General features: G+C 40.0%; 1 protein-coding gene across 4 annotated transcripts in view; it reads left to right on the forward strand.

Moving 5' to 3' along the window:
* Nucleotides 1-12,449: 12,449 nt before the first annotated feature.
* The window catches only part of AKAP11 (A-kinase anchoring protein 11), a 52,056-nt gene continuing 43,745 nt past the window's right edge, over nucleotides 12,450-20,760 (forward strand). For 2 of the 4 annotated variants that reach the window (XM_015120979.3, XM_077974413.1), the window contains exon 1: nucleotides 12,450-12,720. The gene's annotated coding sequence lies outside the window, so the exon portion shown is untranslated. Of the gene's footprint in view, nucleotides 12,721-12,966; nucleotides 13,174-20,760 lie in introns of those variants that run through there. The other 2 variants (XM_001091086.5, XM_015120980.3) reach the window with 1 other exon arrangement.

Raw genomic sequence — 20,760 nt, forward strand, 5'->3', positions numbered from 1 at the left:
GAACCCCTCTCACTTTGCTGAGAGTTTTTTTTCTTCTTTCGTTTTCAACCAATAAATTCCATTCCCCACCCTTCAATGTGTCTGCATGCCTAAGTTTTCCTGGTTGTGAGATAAGAACCGGATTTAGCTGAACTAAGGGGCAAAAATTCTGCAACAGTAGTATATATACCGAGTATTTGCCCTGGCCATCCCTGTCCACTGTGGTGTCCTGCTCCCACACCCACATGGATAGAGGCCATTTTATTTGTTGATAAACTTTCTTAGTGCCTGACCATTGTCAGGCTGGATTTCTGAGTATCTCCTGATTCTCTGATGCTTTATTTTGTTAGCTTTTTGGATCATCTCTTATACTTGGTGTTGCATCCTTTGACACCTGGTGCATTCATGAACTGTCTCTGGAACATGGAACTCTGAGCTCCAGACTGAATTTCCACCCAGCTCTCTTGCCTAAAACCTGTTCCAATCTAGTAGATGAGTGTAATAGAGGGCCTAAGCCAAGATGAAAATTTACAGCTTTCAGCACTTGCTAAGCTTCCTTATTTCCTTCCTAACCTGTGTCAGACTGATCAAATTAAGCGCTGGAGATCCAGGCTCTTGAAATAGAAAATTTGTTAGGACACAGCTGTCTTTCATCACCTTTCCTCACTCAGACCTAGAGATAAAGTATTTCTTGGAACTATAACCCTCTGTTTTGGAGATGATAGTGGCCTCCTGAGTCTTTCAAGTGAGCACACAGGAAGTCATGTCCCCAAGCTACTTGCCTTATAAAATGCAACACCTCTTAGCAATTCTTTTGTCTTAGGTTACCTGAATAGTTCTACTTTGAACAGCTTGGCCCTCCTGCTATCTGAAGATTTCCTCTGGTTCTATGCTAGGTTGGCTTCTTGCTTGTTTCTGGGACCCCTCTATTTATTTCCCTATTAGAGACCACAGCTCATGCTTGATTTAGACTCTTTAGTAACTGGATCGTACCCAACCTAAGCACCCCATTGTTTTCAAGGCTACTGACTCCAAGCCAGACTTTCACTGCTATTTTGTCCCCATTCCTCAGGCCAAGCCTCAAGAAACCATATAAAAAGAAAGAATTAAAAGATATTGTGGAACAGCAGAAATGTGCCTGTTGATAACAATTGATAACAATTATTTGATTTTGTGACAGACCCTTGGGAGTCAATAAGGCACAGTCACTACCTGCCTTCAAGTGGCACATTGCTCAAGTTGGTTATGAAGAACCAAAGATAATGTGTAAAACAGGAGTAATGTGTGTGGACAGAGTCAGAGACTAGGGAAATGTGTCCCATGTAGGCTTCCTGACAAATGTCTTTTCAAGAATTCTCAAGAAAAGTCAGATCCTTGGGACAGGAGGTGATGCTACCCCCTCCAACTGGACTAATGAGTTTTCTAGGGACCAAATGGCAGTAGAAATCCCAGCACTATGGGTCTCTGCATCTTCCCTGTAGGGCAGTGGCCAAAGATCCCAATGGCAGGCAGAGATGAGGCGGCAGGCTCTCAGTATTTGTTTTTTTTTTTTTTATTGTATTCCATTTGTTAAAGTACTGGATTTATTTCCAGTGGAGCAAGAGTCTGAGGTGACATAAACTACATATTCCCAAAGGTAAAGTATGAAGAATAGGAGTTGAATTTGGCAGGATGAAGGAGGGACTAATGAAGTACACTCTGAAATTTGAAAGCATTAGGAGTTGTAATTATGTGTTACATACACAATGGTCATGATGAGGAGATAAGAACAGTAACATGTAGATTTGTTAAGAGTTATGTATAGAGAAATTACCAAAATGTCACTGAGACTAACAACATTCCTTTAGGGTTGTCCCTGGGTGCCACTGTTGACATATCATCGGAAGGTCTTAACATCCTTGAGAAAGCTTGTCAGTTATTCTTGGTGGCTTAGAATTCTTCAACATATTCTACAGCTGCAAACACAAGTAGGCCCAAGAAGTACCTTGGTTAGAAAATGTAGTTAATGCACATTTTGTGTTCTGAGAAAAGAGTAGATGACATTTAAATAAGCAAGTTAGCTGACAGGAAGAAGAAACGATCAATTAGTTATCTTGGTAGTGGGAAGGGTGGCACTGAATGTTGCAGATAGTGACCATCTGAGGTTGATGTTGTGTAAATGGTAATAAGAATTTACCACGTGATATGGGTTGGCTCTGTGTCCTCACCCAAATCTCATCTTGTAGCTCCCATAATTCCCACGTGTTGTAGGAGTGACTCAGTGGGAGATGTTTGAATCATGTGGGTGGGTCTTTCCCATGCTGTTCTCATGACAATAATAAGTCTCACGAGATCTGATGGTTTTAAAAATGGGAATTGCCCTGCACAAATTCTCTCTCTTTGCCTGCCGCCATCCATGTAAGATGTGACTTGTTCCTCCTTGCCTTCCACCATGATTGTGAGATCTTCCCAGCCATGTGGAACTGTAAATCCATTAAACCCCTTTTTCTTCCCAGTCTTGAGCATGTCTTTATCAGCAGTGTGAAAATGGACTAATATACCAAGACAATTGTAAGTAAAGAAAGGCAGATTTATTAGAGAAAGTATGAAAGTATATTTCAAGGAAGTAATGGGCAGGTAAGCAAGAGACAAGCTGACTGCAAGGAGACAAAGGCAAAGGCCTGCTGGAGATTTTATAGGATGGTGCTCCTGTTATGTGAAGAGGGCTTTGTGCAGTACTGATAACACTAAGGATTCAGTGAGCTAATCTGCATTTTTCTATCAGCCAAGGGTCTGGTGATAGCTGGGCACAGGAAGATTGTGAGTTAAATGTGCAAGAGGGCTATGTGTCCTGGACCATGAAGACAGGCAGACTTACAACTTATCTGCCTTTTCTTTTTGCTTTCCCTTGGTTCTGCAGTCTGATTTCTTTTCCCAAATTATGACTCCACTTTCAAAATATATTATAACTTTAGGGGTTGGCTGATTATTTCTGTCCAGCTAGTAGTCTGGGGGTCGTATCCCAGGACAGGTCCATTTTAATTAACAGGTAGAGAAGAGGTTCTGCCTAAGGCAGGATATAAACAGGGTATCTGAATACTTTCTTTTCTAAACTGAGATATTTTTGAAAAATAAAAGAGGCGCCAACAACAGGCAGCAACTGTGATTGTAACAGTCAAAATAGAATGTAAAATCACCCTAAGTAGAAATACAGAAGGGTCCTCAGACCACAGCAATTTTGTTCATGGTTTTGTGGACCAATATTACTATCCAAGTGACTCCTCTGGGGGTTCCCTGGCATAGGTGGAAGTGAGCCACTGGTTCTTGGAACAGCTCTGAAAGTGGTATTATATTACTGAAAGGAAGGGAGCTTAGTGAGGAAATCCATTATCAAGGTGGCCCAGGGGAACCGAATGTTAGGCAGGGATCACAGAAAACCTTTGACTTTTCCCAGTAGGTGTTTATTCGTGTGTATATTTTGTACATCATTGTATTCCACTACTTTCATTTTTTGACCTAGAGTTGTTAGAAGTCATGAGTCAAGGAAAGTAGAACCTTATGTTGGCCAAAATGAATGAATGAACAGAGGGCAGGATTCAAGACAATTTTCTGTAACATGTAAGTCATTTGAAAGACACTTCTGTCTGAGGGCAAGCAGAGGATTTGCTAAATCTCTTAATATATTATTGCCATTCCTGGCTGAGAAATAAGAAAGTCCAATAGAAGCTGGATCATAGGAGAAAACAATATGGTATTACAAAACCCAGTCCCCAATGGAGGTGGTAAATTAGATTACCGAGAACAAGGAGAGCAAGCATTTGCCATGTCCTGGCAGAAGGGGCTGGAATATAGATTTTGTATGGTATCTAAGAATCAAGCATCATATCTGTAGAGAGGGCTCTCTGTTTGTAGGATGGCATCGTCCAGTCATATCTTAATGGGGATGCTGTAGTAGACAGCAGCACTGACCATATAGCTAGAGACCAGGCAGAAATGTCGGTACTTCAGTGGAGGCTGATGTGGAAAGGTAGTAATGACCAAGAAACAGATAGGACAGTATACATTTCAGTGGACTTCAATGGAGGACTATATTCCTCCCTGGAACTTAGGTGAGAATTCTTAGAATTACATAAAGAGTAAAATGAGCAAGAAGTGTTCATGATAATTTTTTAAAAGTTACAAAAATGTAGACTAATCCTTACATAGGATTTGACACTAAAACCCAAGTAGCACCTTATAAATGTTGGCTTCTCTTTCACAGAAAAGAAATCCCATTTCCTCAAACCATACATGAAAATTAGTATGATATTTAATCAGACCTTATTTTACTGCAGATATTACTTTCATCAGGAGTTTATATTGCAATTTCAGAATAGCTACTGACCATCTAAAAAAGACAGAAAAATTACAGGCCATTATACTGTTAAGTTAGAGCTCTGTAGGAATCTTAATATACCCATTATAGTCAGCTTATAGGCATATTGTTTGAAGATAACGAAATCATTATGAGATTATTACACCAACTGATAAGGATAGTAGCTTGCACAATCAAATGTGAGATATGGACACACTTAAACAGGAAGAATTGTAAAATCAGTTTAGAGATAAACAGTAGAATATGACAAATTATAAATTTATAATATAAATTTATGAATTATAAATTTGGGCTCTACAAAGGATATTTTCTAAATAAATTACAAAAGTGCCAAGAAACTTGAAACCCATTGTTTATAAAGATAACCCATCTATTTGAAAATAATGGTAATTATTTTTCCCCCTCATATTGAACAAAAATCTGTTCTCTTCCTCTGGAAGGACAGAGGAAGCCTCAGATAGTTCTCATACATTAGCATTTCAACCTCAGTTTACTATATTCCTCTGAGTTTTCCCTTCCTCAGTTTAAATACCAACAAGATAAATTCCACATATGAGATATTCCTTAGGTTCCTCACCTCTGGTCATATTTCACTATGGCTAATGCACGTTCATACTGACTAGTTAGAGTACAGTAGGACTAGCACCTCTTTTGTCTTGAGCATCACACTAGCATTCATGTAGCCTAAAGTTGCATTTGCCATGTGTTGGTAGCTGCATCCTTCCGATGAAGAAGATTGGACAAACCATGAAATGTTGCAGACCAGTAAACCAATGAATCAGAAATGGTTGGCTACTTTGATGTTCATGAAGATTGGTTATCAAGAAATCCTGGTCTATCTTGCAGAAGCTTAGCTGATTTCACAAATTCCATTGTGGGGAAGGGGAAAAAATCTGTTCAAGATGACTTTAGGCAATCCAAAATAAATAGGGATCAAAACTAGTCAGGGGACAGACTAGATATCTCTAACATAGTTTAGTGGCTTAAAATTGCAAATAGAGCAAGGATTTCCTACAGCCTGGGCTAGGAGGCATTTGGGGGTCTTAAAAGTCCTACCACTTTTCAGCCTAGATTTTTACCCCAGTGTTTAATGACTTTCTGTGCCATATGTAGGTATATATTAAAAATATTCATGTTTCATATGCATGAGTATTATCTCCTTTAAAGATCTAACCACATAAGGATATTTTTGTTGAATTTCAAGTGAGCTAATGAATAAGGATGCTCTGATCGACATTTTGAATTAATGTTTCATTTTTCAAGCAAAGCAGCTAAGCAACAGGACAGACAGACCCAGGAATAACTTGTTCTAGGATCTGCTTTATCTTGTCCTAAAGTTAGGACAATATTCCAAAGGCTGACCTTGTCCTTTAGATATATAATCCAGGGGAAGTCATCTAATATCTTTTTTAAAGCAGTAAGCATGTATGCTATTGGCTCACATGAAGAGGAAGTCTATCTCACTTTTTGCAAAAGACATTTTTTAAAAGTTGTGTATAAATTTTATATGGCAAATTAAACTATTTGTTATTTACTTATGCTAAATGCTTTTGAAATGCTTGATAACATTCATGCTTCTTTGAACTTGTAATGTCTGTAACATAAGCTTTTCATAACACCTTGCACTTCTAATTTAACTATAAACCAGTCATTTAAAATCAGCAGAGCAATGATATTTAAAGAAACTCTTTTATCTTATCAAGTAGTTATATTTAGGCATAATTACTTGTTTTTGAACTTCAGACAATTATATATTACATTCTCTTAAAAGAAGGTACATCTGTTTTTTACATATTAGAAGTATTATAATTCAGTAGTTAGCTATGACTATGATTTAAGTCAGAAGAATCATATTTGAGTATAATATGTAATAGCACTCAGATTGATTTTGCTGTTCAAAATCAAATTGGAGTCGCACTTCTGAATTATCATTTGTACTATATTTACTATATCATTTGTACTATATATATGTACTATATTACTAGTATAGTTAGGATTCTATGATTTTAGAATTGAGCATTTAATGAGTGCCATTGTGTATTAAAATATCATTAGGTATCATTTTAACAGTGGTTAAGATGTGTCTCTATCCTTATAAAGACACTTGCTACAAAAGAATTAGGTAAGTGCTGTGAAATTAAGTCATTTAAACTTAAAGCTGTTGGAACTTTACATTATTCTGTGCCTTGAGAAGAACATGGCTCTGCAGCCTGAATCACGTGGTATGCAGCTGCAACTTCTGCTCTTTATTTTTCTGTAAATAATTAGTAAGACCAAAAGGCACCAGATATAAGACCCTCTCAGATCACTCCTCCTCACAGAGTAATAAAGTCATCTTCCTTGGAATGTAGCAATCTACAACCAATCAAATTGCTGCAACACACTGTTCTCCTGTAGAAAATGTGATAATCCTGCTAAAATTTCTCTCTCTGAGCCTATGTAAGTGAAACCTTAACTTCTCCACTTTGGAATGTTGACCCCATTCATCTGGAACTGCTGTTCCCAGGTTGTCATCCTCAAGCTTTATGCTCAAATAAACTCTATACTGAATCATATTTTCTGAATCTCATTAAGCTTGACAGTATGTATGTTATAAACTATATAGTATACTGCGATATAATATACATGCATTCAAACCAAAGGCTTGAAAGAGGTATTTCACCTCTTGAACTTAAAAAGCACCTTTATGTATTTAAATGGCTGATGAAACTATAAGTTCCACATTTTCCCCTTTCAGAATGTTTTATTAGTACACTGATTTATTAAGTATTAATAAATGTGGCCAGATGCAGTGTCTCACGCCTATAATCCCAGCTCTTTGGGAGGCTTGAGCCCAGGAGTTCAAGGCCAGCCTGGGCAACATAGCAAGACTCTGTTTCTTCAAAAAATTAAAAAAAAATAGCCAGATGCTGTGGTGCACACCTGTAGTCCTAGCTACTCTGGAGGTAAGTGGGGAGGATCACTTGAGCCTAGGAGCTCAAGACTACACTGAGCTATGATCACTGCACTACAGTTTGGGTGACAGAGACTCTGCTTCCAAATGCAAACGCAAAATAATAGTAAGTTAAATAATACATGTAAAGCAACCACCAGATAACGGGTCTGCTCCATTATTTTTTCTTGTATTTTCTAATGTTCTATATAACGTGTGTATTAATTTGTAATCATAAAAAACAAAATCCCAAAACTGAACAATGTAGAAAAGAAGGACTTGATATCTCACTTTTACAAGTGAGCCACCAGCTGGGACCATCACTCAGGCAGGAAATATCACTCAGGCAGGAATTCAGCAAGTGGGCCAAAGGGAGACTCAAGTTTTCAAACAGGAAGCGACATGGAATCTGCTCTTGGCTGTCAGAGGCTGCTACTGTAAAGCTCCAAAGCTCTGGGGGAAAGATGAAGCCTGCCTTTGTAGTCAGAAGGTCACCAAGGGTATTAAGCTGAGAGGCTAGCTTTGTGTTATTAGGCTTAGTTTTGTTGAAAGGTAGGACCAGACCGAACGAGCTAATTTTAGTCTGAACTATTCCATTTAGTGCCCCATGTGATCTAGAACAAATCATTCAACCTTGCTGGGTCACAGTTCTTTCATGTGGCTATAACCCAAATGTCTTGTTTCTATTACAGTATGTCTAAAAATGAAAGAAATATTTCCATTAACTTACAAAATTACAGTGGAGGAGACACCATCAATTTGCTGGAAATTAGCCCACTAAAATGTCCCTAGGAGCCACATGAGTGGTTCCCAGACACCCTCTTGGGTGCCCTTGGACACAGGCTGTGTTTCCCGACTTGTCACCCTGCTGCCCTGGCTCCTTTGTACACCACTGGTCTCTCCTCTCCCTACCCTGTTTCTGTGAGGAGCATTAGCAGGGGACACCTGTTTTCCCCCTGCTGCACCATCCCAAGCATGGGACATGCCTTGACATTCATTTCCCTTAATATAGCACAGATTTGGCTTATAACATTTATCAAGATTTTACTGAGGACTCCTGGCAATACAAATTAAAGAGAACAAAGAATAGTCTGGTAAGACAGCCTCCTTCCTCCCTTCCCTTTTTTTGAGTAGTTATTGAGTACCTACTATGTGCCTTAGGAACTCCTAAGCAAAAACAGAAACAGCCCTTGCTCATGGATCCTACAGTTTAGTGGAGGGAGACAGACATTAACCAGGTAACCACACAAATACAAATTGTTATAAGTTGATAAATGCATTGAAGAAAAAGCAGGGAGTCCCAAATAAAGGGGAATTTACTTAGGCTGGGGAGTTAGGACAAGAGTTCCTGAGGAAGTGACAGTAGAGTTGAAAGCTGAAGGATTCTTGGACATTCAGATGTTAACAGGGATGGACGGAGAAAGAATACTGGATCCTGAAGAAACAGCCTGTGGAAGGTGATCAGGCAGGCAGGGTCTGGTCCTTTTTTGAGGAACTGAAAAGGGGACAGTCTGAAAGGGAGAATGATATGACAGCAAAGGAGAAAAGCAGATTATGAGGAAAACCATGAGAAGCCACTGAAGGGTTGTAAGCAGGGGAGTGGCATGGTCAGACGCAGTAGAAATGGCGGCCCTCTGGAGACAGAGGGCACATACTTCAACCAGCAGGCAAAAAAGACAAATCCTGGAAGCAAAGAAACGGTGCTAGGAGGAGAAATATGGACTCTGTAAATGGGATAAATAGAATGTCTTTTATTTTTTAGAGTATTAAAAAGAATCAGCAACATCCACACAAAATTTGTATAGGAATATTCAAAGCAGTATTATTCATAATAGCCAAAAAGTAGAAACAACTGAAATATCTGTCAACTGGTAAGTTGGCCAATAAACTGTGCTATATACATAGAGTGGAATTGTTATTCAGCAATAAAAATACATGAAGTACTGATACATGCTTCAACATGGATGATGCTTTGACACATGCTAAATGAACGAAGTGAGACACAAGAGACCGTGTATTGTATGACTCCATTTATATGAACTGTCCAGGTACATGTGCACAACGTGCAGGTTTGTTACATAGGTATACATGTGCCATGTTGGTTTGCTGCACCCATCAACTTGTCATTTACATGAGGTATTCCTCCTAATGCTATCCCTCCCCCAGTCCCCCAACCCCTAACAGGCCCCGGTGTGTCATGTTCCCCGCCCTGTGTCCATGCATTCTCGTTGTTCAACGCCCACCTATGAGTGAGAACACGCGGTGTTTGGGTTTTCTGTCCTTGTGATAGTTTGCTTAGAATGCTAGTTTCCAGCTTCAGAATACGCAAGTCGTTAGAGACATAAAGTTGACTGGCTGCTACTGAGTACGTGCGTTTCTTTTAGGGAGGAACAAAACTTCTAAAATTAGATTTTGATGATAGTTGCACAACTGTAAATCTACCAGAAGCACTGAATTATATGGTAAATGGATTACATCTCAGTAAAACTGTTAAAAAAAAAAAAAAACAAAAAAAACACAGTTTTAAAAAGAATACAGGAAATGGGGACACAGCAGAACTGGATCTCAATCCTAATTTTTTTCTCACTTTGTATTAATTGTACTGCAAATAACTGTAGCTAGCACAAGAGACCACAATGACTGTCTCGCTAGGGGAAGTTGGGAGGATTTATTTCTGGCTCTGTTAATACATGTTCAATGGGGAGAGTTGGGCCCAGAGTTCATCTAAATTAGCAGTACCAAGCAGCTGTTTCAGTTAATCATTATGAGGGCTGTAAACACTCAAAAAGTACTCCATTAGCATTTTAAAAGAATGATCCTACTTTGTTAAAATAGTACTTTTTCTCTTTTTGGCGTTTTTCCTTTTAAAAAGTAGCCCTATGTATCTTGAAATCTTGCTTTCGTTAAAACTAAGGTGTTAGCTTAACTTTAGGATACTGCCTCAGACCTTTTAGAAAATTTATTTGCTAGCTAGTTCTTAAACTCTGATTAGGAACATATGAATCATTATTTATTTAATGCTACACAGGTTCAAAATAGCTTAAGAGAAATGGAATTCGAGGTTGAGCAGGTGGCAGTGTTTCCGTTTTCACACTCTGAGAAGGCCAAGGTTTCTTAGGGAAGCATTCCTGGTATCCGTATCAACCAGTTCAGAGTTCCTCAGCTGGTGTACATGTGTGTCTAATTTCATTTGGGTTGAGCCGCTGACTCTGTTAGGTTTTCATAAAAAATCATTTCATTTCCCTTTCCAGCTTCCGTCCTACTGGTGTGTGCATGTTAAAGTGTAATTCAGGCTTAACCACTTTAGGTGTAGGCTAGTTAAATTGCTTTGTTTTATGTATGAGGAAGCTGAGACTCAGTGGTGATAAGGAACCTTGATTTGGTTGTATCCCTAATAACAGAGCTTCGTGTTGGAACTCGTCTCCTGATTCATTTCTTTTGGTGAAACATCCTCTTCATTTCCGAGCTTTCAACTTCTATCTTTTCAAATCTTACACTAAAGAATAAGTATCTGCATAGAATTTCATTTTCTGTTCTCTTCTTAGAACTGACTTTAAGAATAGACAGAAGAGGTGGTTGTCAGTGTAGCGTAATGGAGGGAAAAAAATTAAAGATGGGCCCTTCCTTTTCAGCCATTTGTTTTCCCCCAGGTTACAAAAGAAAATTCTCCATTTTATTTTTCCTAGTAATTAGGAGCAATCCACGTGTTTCAACAAAGGCAGAAACAGCATCAGGACTCTGACCTAATGAAGTTTAGAAATGTTAAGATCATTGGAAATTAAATTTCATGACTGTCTCCCACCTGGCCTATAAATCTCCTAATCTTTGCTTCTGCTTTGGCCTCTTTAAGACCCATTATTTTCAAGGAAGAGACTTTTTTTTTTTAAAGTAAACTCTGGGTGTCTCTCCCCTATTAAAAACTTTCTAATACCTTCTATTGCATTTAGAATAAACTTTCAATTCCTTTCTTGGCTAACAAAGCCTTACAGGATCTGATCCATGCTAGTTTCTGACTCAGCAAGAACATCTCCATCTTGGACAAGCACCACCATTTTAAGTTCCCCTTGATTAAAAACTGCCTAAATCCAGCCCCAGAAACATCAGCCTAATGTCATCATGACCATAAACCACAAATGACACCTCTGATGAGAAATATTCCAACCCTGAGATAAACCCCCCTCTGATCAGAAATATGCCTCCCCTCCAACCAGAGACATTAAACCCCCAGCAATAAAACCCTCCTCCACCCAGAAACATTCCAAGCCTGCAATATGCTCTCCCTCCCTCAACCGCTAAATACCTTTAGTCTGTAAGAGAGAACACTACTGACTGAAATTGGCCAGAAGACCCTCTCAGGTTTATTCTCCAAAATAAACCTGTCTCTGTTAAGCTGCCTTTTCTGTTTCTTTAACTCTTACAGTTTCCATCTCCAGGCTCAATAAAGTTTACTTTCTCATTTATTCTTCCCTCAAATGCACTAGAACAGGTCCTTACTTAGGGCCTTTGAATTAGTGTTATCCTTTTCCTGGAATGCTGTACGCTCTGATTTTTGCATGACTGTTATTCAAATCGCTGCTAAAATGTCTCCTCCTCAAAAGGGCAGCCCCTTTACTAGCCACTCAATCACCATCACGTCACTTATTGTAACTTCTTTACATACATTTTAAAACCAACAGATATTTTGTTTTCTTTTCATCCTCAGATAAGTTCCCTAGAATCTACACTACTTATCTTCATCATTGTTCAATGGACAATGATGTTCAATGGACAAAGCCTGGAGTAGTGTTTGTTGAATGAAGAAATGAACAAATGAATTGCACCCTTTCTTCCCTGACCCTCTCCTCTCAACAGGGCAAAACTTAACTCATAATGAGGATACACTCAAAAATGTCTTTTTTATTGCCAGGTGTTTCCACTCTTGAGGAACAGATGCCCTTAAGGAGACAGGGCAATACTGGCCCTTCGGATTTTAGGTGAAAATAATCAGCACAACAGCTTTTCATCTCTGGTTAGGATTCCCAGTGACCAAAGCTTTAGTTTCCGATTTCCATACCATGTAAAGACATCAGGGTGAGCACTAGGGCCCTGAGAACCCTGGGTGCTACTTCTTGGCTGGGATAGGGCCGGTTGCCCTGTGCGCTGTGAGTGGTCCTCCCTGGAGATGCTGGGAAAAGGGGTGGAGTCATCAGAAAGGATGAGCCTTCCTTGGGCCTTCGGATCTGGTGGGGCTGCCACTTAGGGAAGGGCCCGGGGCTTCGGAAGAAAGCAAAACTAGCCTTGTGGCGAAGAAGGAGCCCAGCTGGCCCCAGGCTGTAAGACTAAGGGGTCGACGGAAAAGAGGCAGAGCCTGAAACCAAATCTGCGGAGCAAGCCAAGGCCTGGGGACTTGCCAGAGGAAAGGGTTAAGCCGTTTCCAAGGCAACGGACCAGGAAGCACGCAAGACGTCCGCCGCAGGTTCGTAGGTCGCCCTCGAATTTAAAGCTCCCAAGGCTGAGCGGGTCCCGGCCAATGGAGAGGCCCCCTTTAAATCATGTGATCAGCGGGGCTGCTCCGCTAGCTGCTCCGGAGCACGTGGGAAGGCTTTTTTTCCTGTTCCTTCTTTCCCTTTTTAAACGCCCACTCACTTTTGCGCGGGCTCGGCTGCGGAGTTCTTCTCGCGAGAGGCGCGCTGCCCTCTCGCGAGAGTGAGTGGGAGGCGTGGAGAGTAGGCGGTGTTGCGGGCCGGAGCTGCGGCGGCGGCGGCGGCGGCGGAAGCCGAGGGGTGGGCAGGGCGGGGGCGGGCCGCGGGGCTGGGAGGGGGGAGGGCTGGGGGCCGACGCGGGAGGGGGCCAGCCTGCTCGCCCGGCTCGCTCACGGGTCGTTGCGGCCGGTGACATGTCCATGAGCTGCGGAGGCTGCGGCCCCCAGGTGAGCCGGGCTCCGACGCGTTTGCCGCGGAGGCTGCGGTTAGATGGGGTGGCGGCAGGTATGCGGCCGGCATGGATGGAGCGGCCCGGCTCCGGCGCCCCAGCCCCTCCGCCGGCCCGTGGTCCCTCTTCTGTCTTCGGGGCCGCCCGAGAGCTGCGCCTTCGCATGGCGGAGGGAGGAGGGCGGGAGGAGCGCGGCCGAGGGAGGAAACCCAAGGCACCGGGCCCAGAGTAGAGGGAGGTGCTCGGTCTCGAGACGGGTCTTCCTGGGGTCCCGAGTGTGGCGGTGGAGCTGCCGCCGCTTTTAATGACAGGCTGTTTAAATCCACGGGGTGGTCTTTAGAGACGGTCCCCCGGGTACGTGGTGTGCGCACAGGAACATTTGCAGCAGAAGGAGGACGTTGCACTTTGTCCGCGAACAGCATCCTTCACTGTCAGAACCCCGGAGCCCTGGAAGCAGGCGCTGCTCAGATCTTATGACAGAAACGGAAGGCGTCAAGGGGCTCTTCGTAGTATTGATATTTGCATTTGCTGTCAAATACCCTCCTAGGCTGTTAATGGCTTAAGGCTGGCCATAAAGTACTCCGAATGGATTTAGTATACTGCTATTAATCCAGGCATCTAAGCTGCTTTATAAAAAATATGTAGATGTAACCGAAGTATTAAAAAAAAAGTAAATGACAATGACAGTAAAAGCTAACATTTTTTCTCTTCCCCGTATTACCAGCTTTCATTTTTTTCTCTGCTTTCTCTGTCTTCTAAAACCATATAAAGTTGGTTGTGGTTTAGCTTTAGATGTTAAGGAGTTTCATGGTGAGAGAGACTGCTGAGACACACATCTAATAGCTTTAGTACAAACTGGAGTTAATTCCTGCTCTCTTTTCAGCTTTTCAATCGCTTGCAAAATGCTCGTTTTGCTTAGCTGCTTCCCACTGTTTTAGAAATGTCATGTTGATTGTGATTTCGTTATGTCTGAAAATACTCAAAATATGGAGTGCTAAGAAAAAATGGGGTATCAGTAATGCAAAGATAATTTTTTTTAACGTCATGATTTTAGGATGGCAGCCCAGTGCCTGACATGATTGGTGTCAGTTAAAATAGTGCAACTGAATGATTTTTTTTAAACGTTTACTTTTTCAAATGGTACCCTGATTATTCATTTTTTTTGTTGTTGTTGTTCCTCCTGACAAAACTGACCCGGGGTGAACAGTGAATGTCACTATTAATTGTAGCTGTAATAGTAATTTATGAAAGGTCAAAGAACGTAAGGGAATCAGGGAAGAAGTGGGTTCCCAAGCTGAACTAGGGACTAGTGTATGTACCCACATAACTGCACTATCGACGAGATTGATATGGGTCTAGCAGTGGACTCCTAGGCCAGTGATATTTTGCAGTTGAGGATATGGGAAGTTGCCTAAGACATGGAACCATAGTGAGAAAGTCTCTAGCCTTCTCTAGCCCCCTGAACTCCAGGGATAAGTCTAGAAGCTGAAGAAGTCCTCTTTTGCCTTTAGAGGCCGGAAAAAATATAGTACTTTTAATTTTTTTTATTTTTTAATTTTAGGAACTTACTGTCTGGAAAAGGAACTCAAACCAATTTGGACAACATATTAAAGACCGTTTTAAGAGAAATTGTCAGTTATAAATAGGTAGAGGAATTCTCTCTATACTTGACAAAAATGTAACGTAGAAAATATATCTTTGTGAATGGGCAGAGGAGACCAGTGTTGATTAGAAAAAAATTTCTTCTCACTCCATCTTAGCAAACTAATTTTCAGAAATAGAAAAATAAATTTTTTGGCTGGTCTTCATCACCTTTTGGCAAGGGTTTCAAACTTGTAGGGTGTGTGGTGTTTGGTTTTTCAAAAGTAATTGAAGTAACTTTGGATAGGGTAACTGATTTTTTTTTTTTTTTCCTGTCTTGTCTGCATTTTATTAATCAACTACCTGGAAGGATTGAAGAGTGAGAACTGGTCAAGAGAAGATCTAGGTTAAGCCTGGGTGTGAGTTAAGGGTCAATAAGCTGGTAATATGGGTAAGAGAAAGAAAAATGCTTTATCAGTTTAAAAACAGACTGGAAAGATTCAAATGTCTTGATTCTCCCAGTCATCCTTACATATAAAAGTTTATTTAAAATTACTTCTGGGCCAGGCCTGGTGCCTTACGCTTGTAATCTCAGGACTTTATTTAGGAGGCTGAGGCGGGTGGATCACTTGACACCAGGAGTTCGAGACCAGCCTGGCCAACATGGAGAAACCCTGTCTTTGCTAAAAAATACAAAAATTAGCCGCGTGTGATGGCACACACCTGTAATGCCAGCTACTCGAGAGGATGAGGCACAAGAATCGCTTGAGCCTGGGAGATGGAGATTGCAGTGAGCCAAGATCTTGCCACTGCACTCCACCCTGGGCGACTGAGCAAGACTCTGCCTCAAAAAACAAACAACAAAAAATTACTGGAGTAAAGGCATTTGAAATTTATAGATTAGAGACTGGACATGGTAAGAGGAGAAAAGTTAGCATTTTTAGAATAGTCTAAGAATGTTTTTTGGGAAAGAAAATAAATGGGGTAGAGGCGTGGAACAGAGAGGATGTTACTTGAGTGAAAATGAGGTATATTGTAAAGAGTTTGGGTTTGGGAGTCATGTCTGTTAATTAAATGAGCCTCATTTTCTTCATACGCACCTCAAAAAGTTAGTGCGAAGCACATAGTACTTGCTTACTCATTTTTTTTTTTTTTTTTTACCTCCTATAATGGTTTGAGGATTCTTTGATTGCAAGGATCAAAAAGCCAATTTAATTAGCCTACTTTAAAAAAAGCATTTGTCATACAGTGCTGCTGAAGTCCATTGCATGATTCCAATCCAGCGTTCTGGAAATTGGGAAGTCTTCAGACAGTCATTCTTCCAGTTTTTCTCTGGAGGCACATGGTGTTACGTCTCTGCTACTCACCACAGATCTATTCCAGTTTCTTTCAGATTGGCCTTCTCTTTAAAGCTCTTGGTTTCCGCTTCCCCAAAACTTTGGTTTGCATGAGACTTTGGTTTGCCATGATGCCAACACCAGACTCACTAACTGTGCAACATGGTTCTCAACAAACATCTCCAAGTCTCAGTTCTGTTTCTAGAGAGAGAATCCAATTGGTCAGGTTTCTGCTTCTAATGCAGGTGGCTGGGGAGTGGGGAAAGATGAGAATGGGAAAAATGGATGAGGAAGAGACTTAGATTTGTCTCACAGTTCATAGGGCTGCACGTTTGAAACTGGCCATGCCAACATCTTTAACAAAAGGAGAGGGGACAGGGAGGAAGTGATGGATACCTCAGGTGTGCTTTAACATCCTGCAATTTGAGTTCTTCCTCTAGCACTGCACTGGACTTGCTCTCAGCTTGGTAATGTTCTAACCAGATCTAATCAGTAGTCTCTTTACAGGACAGATTCTCCTAGGTGTGGGAGTTCAGGCAAATTACTTAAATGCTTGATGACTCAGTTTCTCTATGTGTAGAATGGGCATAATAGCACCTTCTGTGGTGAGAATTATGAATTCATGTATGTAAATCAATTAAACAGTGTCTGGCATATGGCAGGCACAGTGCAAGGGTACAGTATTAGTATTTGGCGAGAGCACACCGTGTGGCAGGTACTGTGATAGGGGCTTCTGGTCGTGTTCAGAGGGGAAAGAATTTCTGCCCTCAAGAGGTTTGGAAGTCTGATGCTGACCACTCATGCTTAAAACCATTTCCTGACTTCAGTGACACTAAATTCTTCGAAATCTCTATCTCACATACATTTCTGACTGCCATTTATTTGTGGTTCGTTTTATCCCTCTCTGGAACCCTTTATCATGGTTGTCTCCATAGATGCTCTCTTGAATTTCTGTTATTTCCCAGTCTCTGAGATCAGCTTTCAAGTTCTCTATATGTGGATTATTCTTAGAGTAACATCTCCAGCTCTGACTCCAAGTAAATCTCTTAATTTTTGGTGGTTTTTTGTGTAGTATTATTTATATAATTTATATGTTTTGAGACATGGTCTTGCTCTGTCACTTACATAATTTATATATTTTGAGGCATGGTCTTGCTCTGTCACCCAGGCTAGAGTGCAGTGGCACAGTCTTGGCTCACTGCAACCTGCCCCTCCCAGGGCTCAAGCGATTCTCCCATCTCAGCTGCGTGAGTAGCTGGAACCACAGGTGTGTGCCACCACACCTGGCTAATTTTTATATCTTTTGTAGAGAGGGAGTTTCACCATGTTGGCCAGGCTAGTCTCAAACTCCTGGGCTTAAGCTGTCCACCCGCCTTGGCCTCCCAATGTGCTGGGATTACAGGTGTGAGCCCACTGTACCCAGCCTCTTGGATATTATTATGTTGATATAAAATACCGTCCTCCAGTAACCTTCTAATTTGCAAAGCCTTCTAATTTACCTTCTAATTTGCAAAGAAAAAAATTTTCTTTCAGTTCCCCAGGCTTGAAACCTTAAAGTTACTTTTCACATTCTTTTTTTATGCTCTAATATACCCTGTTAATAGGTTCTGTGTAGGCCTTTGGGTGCTTCCTATGACTGGCCCGTCTGCAAAGTAGGACTGTTGACTTATTTCAGCCACTGGCAGCTTAGGATAGATCCTTATATTTGTAAGAGCTACTTAAATGCCTTTTCAGCAATATACTCTTAGAGTCATGGTGTCATAGATGTCACTGATAAAAAGAAATGTGTTCCTGGGTTAAAATTCTGAACATATTTTCTGTTAGAAATAATCTTGTGGATAGGGCTACGTACAAGATTAAGAACGTTACTTCATTTTCTAGGGAGCATATTCATGTTGAAAGCACAATCTCAAGATTTTAGTTTTTTGTCGTTGCATATTTTTTGTAGGTATTCAGTTACATAGCATTTTAATTATAGCATATCATCCTTATAATATTGCCATACATACAAAGTTTTATTGTAAATCAGTTGAAAATATTTTTGAAAGTCAAATATATTACACCTGCATACTCAATAGCGAAACTAAGATAATCAATTGAGGGCATGTATCCTCTACAGTGATTTCTTAGAACTATTCAAATCTAGGTCTAATGAGTTTTTTGTTATGAAAATGTTAACTGTTGTTATCCTCCTGCATTCATCTGATTATTCTAATTAACTTCTAACAATGGACCATTGCATGTTGTTTTTAAAAGTTGTGTTTATTGTTGCTGAATAGGTAGTTTTGAAGTCAATAGCCATTCACACTTAGTACTTTGTCAACTAGACCCATGTTATTCCTTTCAATACCAGTGGCTAGTTGGGCTCAAACATACCTTAGAAGTAGATCTCAATCTGGAATGCAGTTGAAAAATCCGTAATTTTTCTCTATGACTGTTTGAGAAAACAAAAGTGACAGAAGAAATATCCTTGGATTAATTTTGCAAAAAGTCGTTAGGTAAGTGACCCTAACTATTTTCTATTTGGTGATGTTGCTTTTGCTACCAAATGCCTGTCTGCATTCACGTCGTTGATGAAATTTCTATTCACCTTACAGCTTGTTCACTTCAGTAAATGTACGGTTGCTTATTATGAGTAAGGCCTTTGGGGAATGCAGAGATGAGTAAGGCATGGCGATGGAATGAAATTCACTGTCGTATCCCAATCACTGTTACTTAGACACTTGGTGAATACATGTGTTGAATGTTGTTAGTACTTACAGTCCAAAGCAGGGCGTAGACATGTAGACATTTAACTGTTACATAAAGCACTGTAGTCTAAAGTGCTAAAATAGAGCAAGTGGTGATTTTGCCCCCCAAGGAAATGTTTGGTAATATTTGGAGCCAGTTTTGTTACTGCAAGTGAGTGAGTGCTACTGGTATCTAGTGGGTAGAGGCCAACGAAGCTGCTACCTACCACGCATACACAGCCTCCTACAACAAAGACTTATCTGACCCAAAATGTTGATGATGCTGAGGTTGAGAAACCCTGTAGCAGTAAGAACAACATGTATATTGTGAATGCAGGAATGAAGTTGATTGAGGATTAAAAAGGAAAAAGGCAGAAACTATGAAGAAGCAAATATCTTAATAGATATTAATTGACATACTAAAATCACTTTATATAATTGACTGTTGTTTTGAAAAACAAAATAGTATCTGATAGCTGTAGTATTTTTAGATTTTGTAAGTCTAATAACAGGTCTGTGCCCAAGAAAGGAACTTAGCTTCCTTATTTGCAAAGAGGGGGATAGCATCCCTTTTATTCTGCTGTTCACCTGTTAGGGTTGATTCTGTTTTATTTTTCTAGTGTATGTGTTAGGGTTTACAAGATAACTTATTACAGTTTTTCTTCAAATAATATCACTTCATGTTTAATGTTAGAAATCTGACAGTGTTTTTTCATCTCCATCTCCCCCGCCACATTTTTTATCTTATTTTGTCATACATTTTATCAATATGTCTGTTTTAAACCCTCTAATTCATTGTTACTCTTTTTAGTTTAAGCAGTTATATTTTAACTGTTTAAAAGGGATTGAAAAATGAAGAATGACTTCTATTAACCTCATATTTACCATTTCAGATGTTCTTTATTCCTTTGTGTAAGATTCAGATTTCCATCTGGTACTGTTTTTGTTTGCCTGAAAAATTTCTTTCCACAGTTACTCTAGTGGTGGTCAACTGGTGGTGAATTTTCACGGCCCTTATTCATCTGAATAAATTTATTTTGCCTTAATTTTTGAAATATATTTTCATTGAGTATATCTGGGTTGATGTTTTTTTTTTTTTTTTTCCTTCTTAGTCCTTTGAAGATAGTGCTCCATTGTCTTGTTTTCTGGTTCATATAAATGTGAAGTCTGTTGTCCTTGGTTCCTCTGTATATAATGTGTACTTTTTTTCTGGTCAATTAATATTTTTTCTTTATCGCTGGTTTTCAGCCATTTGGTTGTGATTTGCCTTGGCTTTCTTTATGTTTATTCTTAGGGTTTGTTGAGCTTCCTTGGTACTGTCAGTTTATGGTTTTCTTCAAATTTGGGAACCTCTCTGCTATTTTGTCTTCAAATATTTTTTTTCTGCACCTGCTTCCCCAACTCGCACTCTCTCTTGCTCTCTCTCTCTCTCTCTCTCTCTCTCTCTGTGGAACTCCAGTTGTTCACCTTTTATGGTGCTTAAAAAGTCACACTGTCACACTCTAGGTTTGTTTTTAAGTTTCTTCTCTCCATGTTTCATTTTGGATAGTTTCTATTACATTGTCTACAAGTTCACTGAGCTTTTCTTCTTTAATCTGTTAATTGTATCCAGTATGGTTTTTGCTTTCAGTATGGTATATTTAATTTTCATCTCTAAAAGTTCAATTTTGGTATCTTTTGTATCTTCTTCTCTCCTTATCATGATGATGTTTTCCTCTCACTCCTTGAGAATATGGAACATCTTTGTACTATAGTTTTACAATCCTTTTCTGTTCCTGCTATCATCGCTGTCATTTCTACGTCTTCATTTATTGACTTTTTTTTCCTCCTGGTTATGGTTCATATTTTTCTCTTCCTTTGCATGCTTGGTAATTTTTATTGTATATGAGCCATTGAGTTTATACTGTTGCTTGCTTAATTTATTATATTACTTAAGTG

Source organism: Macaca mulatta, chromosome 17 (assembly GCF_049350105.2).
Source record: "Macaca mulatta isolate MMU2019108-1 chromosome 17, T2T-MMU8v2.0, whole genome shotgun sequence".
In the NCBI taxonomy this organism is placed as follows: domain Eukaryota; kingdom Metazoa; phylum Chordata; class Mammalia; order Primates; family Cercopithecidae; genus Macaca; species Macaca mulatta.